The sequence below is a fragment of the Athene cunicularia genome (assembly GCF_003259725.1).
Source record: "Athene cunicularia isolate RWA chromosome 1 unlocalized genomic scaffold, athCun1 chr1_part1, whole genome shotgun sequence".
Taxonomy (NCBI): domain Eukaryota; kingdom Metazoa; phylum Chordata; class Aves; order Strigiformes; family Strigidae; genus Athene; species Athene cunicularia.
The window spans coordinates 62,667,326-62,675,941 of record NW_020799091.1 but is presented as its reverse complement, the minus strand read 5'-3'; positions in this window follow the sequence as shown (position 1 = coordinate 62,675,941).

Genomic DNA, 8,616 nt, shown 5'->3' with positions numbered 1-8,616 from the left:
TAATTGGGATCTGGGTATTATTCCTGAAAATTCTCCCCCCACAATAACTGCATGGTTGAAGGACGCTCTCTTGGTTCATTTAGTATCAACAATGTGATGCCAGTCACCAGAGGAGGATGCAGGGGCATAAGGGCATCATCCACTCAAAATGAGAACAAAAAGACTGTGGCAGGCTTCCACAGGCACAGGCCCATTTCTACCTGCCTGAGACATGAGCACCACACAGTCCACAAAAGACATTAATTTCGAAGTTTCAAAGAAGCAAAGTCTGAGATCTGAACAATGTTACCTTATTTCTTTAAATACTCACATGGCATAGGTTTCCAGATAACTGAAAACTATCTTGCCCATAGAAGGAGCAGTCTATGGTTACACACACCTCTCCTGGCACTTTCTGGTGATGTATTTCATAAACATGAAGTTCACAAACTACAAAATGGAAAAAAAGAGGGAAAAAAGGCAATTAATTTAACATTAGCTTTTAGTTTAATTTCATTGAAAGTAGTTGCATTATCTTCATAATCATTGAAAGTGAAATCTGTAATGCATATCTAGAATAAATTAAAGTTTGAAGCAAACAAAATAAAGGTAGAATTGACTATTCATAGCAACACAGTCTTCAAGTCATAATACACTTCAGTGGAAGGCTCATGCTGATGCCAGTCTGAATAGTCCAGCAGAACACAAGACAGACTGAATACAATAGAAATTTTGAGATTCAATTTGTAACATATAATTATTCCATATTTTACTGCATTATAAGTTTAAATTATCCACATCAGAGGATTTTAGGATTTCAAGTCTGTGTAATAGAATAGAAATTTTTACTCCCATTTTGACAGGAAGGAAGGAAGATAATGAATATGTACTACAGAAGAAGATTAAAGAAAAGTAGCAATTCTGTGACTGACCATTTGCAATATATTTACAAGTAGTTCAACACTTTCATCAAGAAAACTCTTTATAACATAAATTGGAAATGGGATTGTAAAATGATTACAACTAGAAAACAAACAAACAAACAAACTAAAAATAGGGAGAAAGCTATATGCTGGCACATCAAGGGGCTCACACAAGACACTGCCTGCAGCAGCAAAGAAACACACTGAACCCACAGTAGGTAACACCTTCCAGATGTAGAGCTAATATTAATAAGACAATATTTTTAAAAGGATTTTGTCTTAATAGTAGCCCTTTGGCAGCTGCACCTTTGAAGGTGTCTGTGGTCCAGAAACATAGGCATGAGCTGCATACCTACCTCCCCTTAACGGCTGAGAAGAGAAAGCCCATTCCCCGTTTCAGTAGCCAGTGATACCACAGTTCTCAAAGACAGCTTCAGAACAGCTCTATGTCAAGTGTTTCCATTAGTCCTGTCTCATACAGCATTTTATAAATTTTATATATATATATACATATATATAATGGAAGTGCAGTGTTTTAGTGCACTGTCATCTCAGACTACTTTCATGCTGCAGTACACAATGCAATTGTGCTACAGGAGCACATGCCCTGATGCTCAGTGTGAAGCACATGAAGAAAGTGCCATGTTGTTACTTGAGCTAAGACCCATGCCAGCTACACTGCAGTCTTGGAGACCTGCCCAGCTTACCTTCAGTCCAGATGTTTTGAGTAAAGTTCGTTCAGCAGCATTTGCAGTTCAAGCCCACTGGGTTCTCTGATTAGTTTTCCATCCTTGAGGATTTTCAAGACCCAGCTGGACAAAGCCCTGAGCAACTGGGTCTGAACTCAGACCTGGCCCTGCTCTGAGCAGAAGGCTGACTAGACACCTCCCAAGGTTCCTTCCAGCCAGAATGGTTTTATTCATGTACCTAACCTATACAAAGCTTGTACTGCTTTAGCTAATCCTACCATCAGTGTCCAGGCAGAGATCATGAGGTAGTCAAGTTCAGACTTGTTCCTCCGTGCTACAGTCACATCTCTAATTCCAATATAGGCCTATGAGCTCTGAAATTTAATAACTGTGGCAAACTTGAGCAAAGACTCACCTAACACCTTTTTAAAAAAACAAAAAAAAACCCCAAGCACATGACAACTCAGCTGAAGTGTGGGATGTATTTGGTATGTCTTCCCAAAGGCAAAGCTAATCAAGAAAGCTAAGTAAAAGAAGAAAAATAGATTAAAAGACCACCCTGCTTGATATTGATCTTTCTCTTGGCCAGTGAGGAAATTTTCTGAAGGTCCCACAGGATTGATATTATTAAATATCCTTCAGCAGAAACAGGACCCATAGCCTAGAATACATGGGTTTTGGTTTTCTGTCCCTCACTAATAACACTGGGAGGTTGTTCCAAGTCCCATTTCCAGCTTGGAATAAAACCTCCCAGTAGTTTCCAGCACCAGTTGATATGCTGCAGCTATCCTTGATTGATGCTAACTGCAGGAAGTGATTAGGGGCCCCTTTTGGGAAAAATGACAGCTATGGTGACAGAAGCCACCACATGAAACCACAGATCTGCCAAGTGCCGAGGAACAACAAAACAATTTTCCACTGAAAACGGACTGTGAACATGCAGGAAGCTTGATCTGGCAAGATACAGTGTCTGCAAGCCTGTGAAGTATCTGGAGGCTATACTGGGTTTGGCTGGAATCAAGTTTTCTTCATAGTAGTTCATATGGTGCTGTTTGGATTTGTGATGAAAATGATGTTCATAGCGCGGCGTTACTGCTGAGCAGTGCTTACACAGAGTCAAGGCCTTTTCTGCCTCACCCCACCCACCAGCGAGCAGGCTGGGGGTGCACAAGAGGCTGGGAGGGGACACAGCTGGGACAGCTGACCCCAACTGACCAAGGGACATCCCAGACCATATGACATCATGCCCAGCATATAAAGCTGGGGGAAGAAGAAGGAAGGGGGGACATTCAGAGTGATGGCATTTGTCTTCCCAACACACGTTACACATCACAGAGCCCTGCTTTCCTGGAGATGGCTGAACACCTGCCTGCCCATGGGAAGTGGTGAATGAATTCCTTGTTTTGCTTTGCTTGTGTGCACAGCTTTTGCTTTACCTATTAAATTGTCTTTATCTCAACCAACGAGTTTTCTCACTGTAACTGTTTAGATTCTTTCCCCCATCCTATGCACGGGGATGAGTGAGTGGTTGGGTGGGGCTGAGCTGCCTGTCAGGGTTAAACCAGAAGAAAGCTGACAGGGGGAAATGAAGAAAATGCCAGAGGAAGAGGAAGAGGTCCTGAGAGGAAGGATTATTTTTAGGCATGCTCCTGTTTAAAACCTTCTTTTCCTTGATTGCTGCTGCATTCAGTGAGCATGTAACAAGCATGGAATCCAAAGAACTCACAGGATCCCACATCTCAAAGGAACTACACAAGTACCAAACAGATGTATGCATCTGTCAACACACTGGAGCCAGCCAGGATTCACGTAGGTAGACCAAAAATGAACATCTGCCCTGCGCTGCCTAGAACTATCTCCCCCTCCTCACATTGCTGCCCTGAATCCTACTGTAGCGCTGAAACACCTGTCCGGGCATCAAAGCCCTGGAGGCTCAGCCTGGTACGGACAAATAGTAAGAGTCCCTCCTTCCCTGCGTAGTCCCACATAATTTACTTGGGGGAGGGGAAATACCGAAGACGATGGCAGAATGAAAGACACCAAGCTTCACCCCAAGAGGCACGGGACGGCTGCCGGCCCAGCCCGGCCTGTGCTGCTCGGCCCAGCCTACTCTGTAAGCTGTCCTTAGTTAGAGCTTCTTCATGGGCTGCTTCTCTTCCCACCACAGCTCCTACATATGCCAGTGCTCCCACACGTTCTGTAGTGAGATGACTGGTAACACTGGTTAGTGAACATCTGGAGGCACCTTGTAACTGCAGACATTCACAGAGCCATAGGTAAATGCACTTCAGAGGATGCAGGCATCCAAGAACAAATTCAGCTCTATTTAGGGAGTTCGTCCAGGCTCAGTGCTCTCAGGCATCATTACAAAACCGACGTTTCATTGTCTGCTTTGGACACAAACATGGCAACGTGTATGAGAGAAGAGGGGCTAGAAGACCTCCAACTCCCCCAGCCTGTATTCCTGTATCATGGCTGTGCGCAGCTTTTATTAGGACTGTGCTTGTTCCAGACATAATACGATATTTATGACAAGCTCCTCTAGAGCTAGTTTTCTTTTTCTACAAATTTGCAGAAATTTGTAGAAATTTCAGTATTCTACAAATACTGAAAAATGCATTATATAGGATTATTCATCAAACCACAAAATCTCCTTACAGTAGAAAGTCTCATATAGTGAACAAAGATAAATTAGTGTTTGGTGAGATGTTCTGTGAACCCTCATCATGTTTCAAATCTAATAAATCGCACCAGATCTCAGAAGCACTCTGCTTTTGCCAAAACTCTTTCTCTATTTTCTATTTTTCTGATGAGTACAGGACTTTACCATTAAATTTTTAATCTTGTTTACTGCTTTACCACAGTTTAAAGTGGGAGAATGACACATTTATGATATGTACAGTGTTGCGGTGAAGCACTACAATATTGACTGTTGACATTTCAGAGTTATCTCTCATCAAATGTGCTTTCTTCTCTCCCTGAAGACAGGTTGTCTTCCCCTGTGGCCTCACATAATAGAAGTACATAATTTATTCTTCATACCTGAAGTATGTAAACCCAGAGTAAATATTTTCATCCAAAGCAGTTTGCTTTCATTCTGCAACATATGAAATAAGAACTTGCCCCGTCTATCACTATTTTAAAAGCAAATGTTCTGAAATAACTTGAGTCATCTTCCAAAGCCTGTCAAGAAATAAAGTACACAAGGTTGTCAGTCATTGCATTCCAGGTATGCTTTAATACCTTTCCCTCAGCCTCACTACCCTAGTTTGGCAGAGCAGAGGCAAATACTTCCCTGTCCAACCGTCTCAGCTATAGCAAATTGCTAGGTTCAGCTTACCTACTTGTGTCTGTCAAGTATTCCCTTTTTGCAGTTTTCACCTGTACAGGTTGCTACCTTCCAGAGACCAATCCCTCACAAAATGAGGGCTGAGGAAGAGATCTGTCATCCAGGAGGGTTGTTTGTTTTTTTTTTTTTCATACAACTTTTCGTTTCTGTCTCAGCTTAATATGGACAGTCATGTTAGTTTCATATCCATTTAGTCAAATTAATTTAAAATATCCTTCTTTAAACAACTGTAGTGGCACATCCAAACAATCACCTAGTAATCCCCTACATTTATGGCTCCAGGGCAGCATCTAAGGAGCCAGTGGGAGTGCTTGGTTCAGGTCAGGGTATTTCATGGACTGGTGAAAAAGAGCTGGATTGAAGAGGATCAGATCTGATCAGGGCTGCCTGGGGAATGGCTCTTGCAGAGCCATTGAGCTGAAGAAAAGGGATTGCCCAGGACCACATCAGCCAGCACAAAACCCATGAGCTCTCTGTAGTCAAGAGCTAGTAATCAAAGGGAGAAAGAGTTTGAGAACAGCAGCAGCCCCTGAGCCGTGAGTAGGAGGGACAAAGCACTAAAGAGACAAGAGAATGCATGTCTGTGACAAGTCCATAGAGTTGGGTTTCGGTGAACAAGTTCAGTTTTGCTCTAGTCACCTTCGGTCAAGTTGCAGAGCATATCTGTAAGCCAGTGGGTTTCCCTTATCAGTATTCCTCAACTTTTTTTTTTTTTTTTTTTTTTTTTTTTATCCATGGCACTACTTCACACTGAATAGGGGAACAAAAGTCCAGCAGCACCATTCCAAAATTGTTGGGCAGCTGTTCTAAAAACAGAGCTTGGCATCTAAACAAGCAAAGCATTACTGGCTTTATAAAGGGTTTTTTAGCAAAACTGCAAACATCCATGTGACCTTATGGCTGCCCATGAGCACAACCTCCAGAAGCTCTCAGGCTTCAGCTGTGTTGGGCAGCAGCCATTGCCACACAGGAACCCACATCCCCAGCACCCCATAAATATCAGTGTCTGATGTAGCCCAGCTCCATCATGTTATTTTCAGATGTTTCAAGAGTGACAAGCAATTATATGTTTCATTAAAAGTCTGTATGTGCTGGTTTTACTTTGCTTTTCTGAGGTACCTACAAAAGCTACAAAATCACTTGGCCAGCTCCTCTGCTTCCCATACTCCTCCCAATATGAATAATTTTTGCACCTCTTGGTGGACTTCAACCATGTTTGATAAAAGGACTGAGTTCTTGAATTTCCTATAAACCAATACTCTTTAGACCCAAAAAGCTATGTAAATGATTCTCCTTAAATCAAGATAAAAACAGATTCTACCTCATTAAAGCCAATCACAGAGCACTTCCAAATTCTGCAAGACACAAGTTGAGGCAAGAGGTAGAACAGCCTCAGACCAGCACTTTTTTGCCTAGGAACCAAGTAATAGCCGAGTAGTTTAATATAGTACAATGTGTGCAGTCACTGCCTTCAAAACACGTGAATGAGCAGAGTAAACTACATCACTGCTTTCTAACCTTACCAGGAAAGCTTCTCTGCTGACAGCTTCAAGATCTCACCTGAAGACTGACAGCAAGTTTACAGTCAATGGTGTTGTGTGACTTAGAGGGGAAGGCCAAGCCCTTGGCTGGAAGGAAGCTGTGAGGAAGCATGCTAAAAGAAAATGCTGCTTCATGGTACACATCTGCTGTCCTTCTGTTGACAATGCTATGAAGAGGACCTTCTAGAAAGCCATGGGTTCAGCTGAAAATGAAGGCAAAAAAGGTGAGGGGTAATCTAACACAGTAGAGAAAGCCAAAGTGTTTGATGCAGGTCAGGTCCATAGCTTCAGGTTTAGGGGCAGCAGCTTTTCCAGCTGCTGAGGACCTGTCTCCTGTCCTACTTCCCCCACCGTGCAGGCTGATGCTCAGTGAGGTCACCAGTGAATAGATGCGGGAGGCATAATGTAGAGGAGAAACAAAGTGGAAAACAGCAGAATGAGGAGCTCATGTTCTGTGGACAAAAAGCCATCCCAAAATTTCCACCTCAGCTGGGACAATGCCTGTGGGTTGCACAGCAGTTCTTGTCCTGTTTACCCCTTCCCCTCAAGTAAAGCCTGTTGGTCCAACCTCTTCCAAAAGCCAAGGTTTTGAGCAATGCCAAGCTACTCCTCATCTGTCACTTTCCACTCAAGTTTCCACACTCCTTCACTGTGTGCATAGCACACAGGACATGCTGCCTTACTGAAGGATCACATCAGTACTTCCCCTATCAGGATAACAAAAAAAGGTGTTTTTCTCACCTCAGAGTTCAGCCTTATGTCATAGCTCCCTGTTTTCTTTGTCATGTCCCCCACAGTGCATCTTTGCACGAGACCACCTAATTTATCTGCGTGCAAACTAGCTGATGGCCATCCTTTTGGGTTGGAGTGTAGCACAAAGGATGACTTGTTACAGCATGGTCGAACTAGCCTCTAAAAGTCTCTGCCAAGAAGAATCCTGCCGGCACACACTACACAGGTCTGTGCAGATGAATCCAACCTTACAGACATGGACAACAATTTAGGTATAAGTTACTTTTCCTCCTGCCATATGCCAGTGCTTCTCACCTTACACAGATGCATGTGAGCATTTTATCCACAGCCTTGCAGAAAGCGTAACTCTTCATGTTAAGTATTCCATAGTGGATGCTGATAAAATCTGACAATTAATGAGCAGGAAGCCATTCAGAATAGCCAGAGAATAATATGCTTTTTCTTTGAATCAAAGGCTTCCCTACTAGTGGGAAATGCATTGAAATGTTATTTCAATTTGCTTACCAATAAAACCCAGTTAATCTGAATTGTTTTAAAGGCACTTCTAAATGAATTCCAATAAACCACAAACTGACAGAAGCAAAAATACCTGGAATACAATTTTTTATGCTGTGAGTTTTCATTTTCTTCAGAGTAACAGGCATATACCAAGGAGATAAAGCATTTGAAGGGATGGGACTGAATTTCACCTACAAATTGTATGTTTCCCATGTCCTTTCAGAACAACTTTCCCATTTTACAACCTGCAGCAGGCAAATTATGCAGTGCTGATTTGTGCAGCTATCCATAGCAGATATTCAAGTATGTACTCATAAATTTGATCATTTATAAATGTGGTTTACAGCCTAAAAGCTAGGCCTGGGAATATTTCTACACACCAAGCCCTCAGAAGTGAAGTTCTCCATTCAAACAGAAACCAAGTCTGTTAAATGAGAATAATTTGAGATTCTTGAATCCATTTCTTTATTACTTTCCCAAAATAATAACATGTAAATCTGGTCATTATAGTCACCTGTCTTCCTCTTCTTCTGTGAGAAGGAAAAATTACTCTCACCAGCTCAAGATGTGTTATCTATGTGTGCACACCAAAACACTCAAAATTGAAGAATGTTCTTCCCTTACAACATTTGCAGACAAAGCTCACCTCCAACCCCCCCTCTGATTCAGCAGATGACATGCAAGATGGGACATGTTCTTTGTGACCCAGTTCTCTGTGAACTGCGATATCTCAGAAGCAAGATTCCTGCCTAGAGTTTGACAGAGTGAAGAAGAGTGAGACATGGCAGCCCCTGTCTGAGAAATCCAGGTTTGGATGATTTTGTTTTCTTTTCACAAGTGAACTATCTGCTCCTCCAGGTAGTGGTCCCTCACCAACACTGCTA